Source organism: Pinus tabuliformis, chromosome X (genome assembly GCF_031772625.1).
Source record: "Pinus tabuliformis cultivar Carrire ecotype Pingquan chromosome X, CPIR1, whole genome shotgun sequence".
In the NCBI taxonomy this organism is placed as follows: domain Eukaryota; kingdom Viridiplantae; phylum Streptophyta; class Pinopsida; order Pinales; family Pinaceae; genus Pinus; species Pinus tabuliformis.
In genome coordinates this window covers 1,197,164,204-1,197,167,230 of record NC_142308.1, presented here as the reverse complement: position 1 = coordinate 1,197,167,230, position 3,027 = coordinate 1,197,164,204, and positions in this window count along the sequence as shown.

Genomic DNA, 3,027 nt, shown 5'->3' with positions numbered 1-3,027 from the left:
GTCTTCCCCAATCATGTATTAAAATCCTAGAGGTCATTATTCAATTCCAAGATGAAAAATTCAAGGTATTAAATCAAATCTGGCCAAGTTTAGATAATGCTACATGATTGTTATAGGATGCTATAGGATGCTACAAGATTTCTCTGTTTTGCTACAGGATTGGATCCGAGAGAATCCTAAGGGTAGGAAGGGTGTTTTGAAGATGGGATAAGGTATATGAGGGCGTATGAAGAATGTGTGAGGCATTCTTCCAAGATTAGCACCCCTCATAGGCCCATCTTGCACAAAAGTACATGCTCGCCATGTTCCCCAATAACCCTGAAAAGATTATCTCAGTGGTAGAATTTAAGAGTAGTATGAGGTGTCAAGGAGGATGGTGATGAAAAAATGGATGTAGGATGAGTGTACCAACCCTTACAAGTCACTGGTAGTACCTACAAACTAACAATCAACCCCTTTTTACTCTTGGAAAGAACATAAATCTAGTGATCAAATTGCAACAAATCAATAACGAAAGGATGAGTCGAATTTTATTTCATCAAAATCTACTCTATCCTACAATATGCATCTAATCCATGTGCAAAGGAATGATATTAACTTCTAGGATGCAGAAACATAGTATGCAAGAGAACTATAAACCAAAATCTATCAACTTTCAAAGGAAAACAAACAAATATTTTTGTCTTGTTGTTGTTGACTCCTCACCCACACTTCCCACAAGAGAGGTGGTAATCAGGCCTGCAACCACAATTTTTGAAATCTAACTTCTGTTTAAGTAAAGAAATAAGTTCCACTACTCAAGAAATGACAGAATAAAATACATAAGAGAGACTAGAGCCTCTAGGTTGGGCCCTAACCTAAGGGTCTCATCGCTCCAAAATTAACTCAACTCTAGACAACCTTTATCTAATTTGGTTTTCCATTGTAAGGGAGCCACATGTGTGACCAATCGGTCGCAAAGTATCCATGAAGCTTTTCAGACCAATCCCTCCTAAGAATTAAACCATAAAATTCAGGAATGTCTGCAACTAAATTATCAATAACTTGACATATTTTTGGATTCGATGAGAGCCTTATTGTCACTTGATTTAGTTCACCGATTACTTCAACCTGTGATCGATCTAGCTGAACTATGTGCACTGCAGATTTTTGAGGTTGGACATTTAACTTTGCACAAATTGCTTTAGGTAAAATATTAGATGAAGCTCCTGAATCTACCAAACAATTATGCAAATTTTTATTGAAAATTTCGTAAGTGAGTAGGAATGGAGGAGTATGGGATTTTTACCTACCTCCAATTAAAGCAATATCATTTGGATCAACTCTATTTGCTATATTAGTTGGAGGTCTTCCCATCTCATAAGAAGCTTGCAAAATTACAACGACAAGAAGAGGTGCAACGGGTATTGCGTGTAACTCTTTCAAAAGTAATTTCTGTTTATGTTTTAATTTGCTCGGTTCATGAAAAGTAATGTTAGCCCTAGTCTTCTTCATGTCTTCAATGATATTATACTCCATCTCATCAGAAACAGTGTTTTAGTTGGAGTTGATGAATCGGATTGGACTGGGCTTGTTTGAGTCACTTTTGGTGATGTTTTCTTACTTGTGACTTTATCCTTGGATACTGAGCTTGCGCTCTTCTGTTTAGACCCAGGTTGTGGAGGATCGAGTCGATTTCTACTTCTGGTACTGACTGGTGATGCCTCTTGATCCTCTTCGTTTGGAAGAATGAAGTCCCACATTCCCTGTAGTTCTACAACTTCATCGTCATCAATAGGTTCTTCATTGGAAACTTCCTCTTCTTCTCCTTCAAATTCTGCATTTGTTATAGCATTGGGAGGCTTTGAATCAGTTGACGGATTTCTTCTATAAGGCTTGTAGGGTTTCTTAGAAGAAGTCTCTGCTACTTGTCTTTTAATGTCAACCATTTCATTAGACATGGTTTTTAAAACTTTCTGCAATCCTTCTAAATCAAATGGGTCCTTTAATTGCTTTTTCTTAAGATCATCTTTAAAAGTAACCTTCTTAGACTTTCTTTCATCAATAGCGTTTTTCTTTTCTAAAGCTAAGATACGTTTTTCTACCGCTATTGCTTCCTTCATGTTTTCGGCTAATGTTGCCTTGGCAGCCCTATCAACAAAGATTGTTATGTTCAATGGTAAAGCAGATATGTACCATTCACTTCGAACTTCTTTGCTAGGCTTGGAAGCAGTCAGGATTTTATTCAAAAGCTTGTTGAAACGCGAGTTAAAATCTTTGATAGGTTCTCTCAATTCAGTCTTAAGATTCGATAGATCATTGATCAATGTTGCTGTAGACCTATCATCACCAAACTTTGTCAAGAATTGCTCTTGGAAAATGTCCCAACTAGTAATGGACCCTGATGGTAATGAAAAATACCAGGATCTAGCTACTACTTGTAAAGTGTAAAGAAAAAGTCTAACAACAGCGTCCTCATTTGTAACTCCATTTAAATTTATTGATAACATAAAGTTATTTATGTGTTATTCTGCTAGCATGCCTGCTTCAGGGTTAAACTTGGGTAGTCATTTCTCAGGATGAGCTGGTAATTGACTCAAGGGTGTAAGCATTGAGACTGCCCCTAGATTATTCCATGGGTTTTGAGCTATTGTTGAACTACTAACAGAGGAAAGCGTAGATGAAGTTCCTTGTGGTAAGGATGAGGATGTCAAAATTCCGATACTCTGATGAACAACAATATGAAGTGGAGGGGTGGATGGTTAACTTTGCAATGGAGAAGATGGAATGGATGTTGATGATGAAAGAATCTCAATATCAAACCCTTGAGATGTCTTCCTTGCTCTTTTCCTTTTAGGAAGAGGTAATTCAGTTGGTTTGATACCAAACTTTTCACTCTGTAATCTAGTAAGAGGATGAGAAGGATTATATTGCAAAGTCACACTACCTTGAGATAATTCAGATTTCTGCGGTGATATGAAAAATCCTTGAAGTTTATGGATCAAAGACTCAACTTTAGGGGGTTTGATAGTAGATCTATCTGAAATG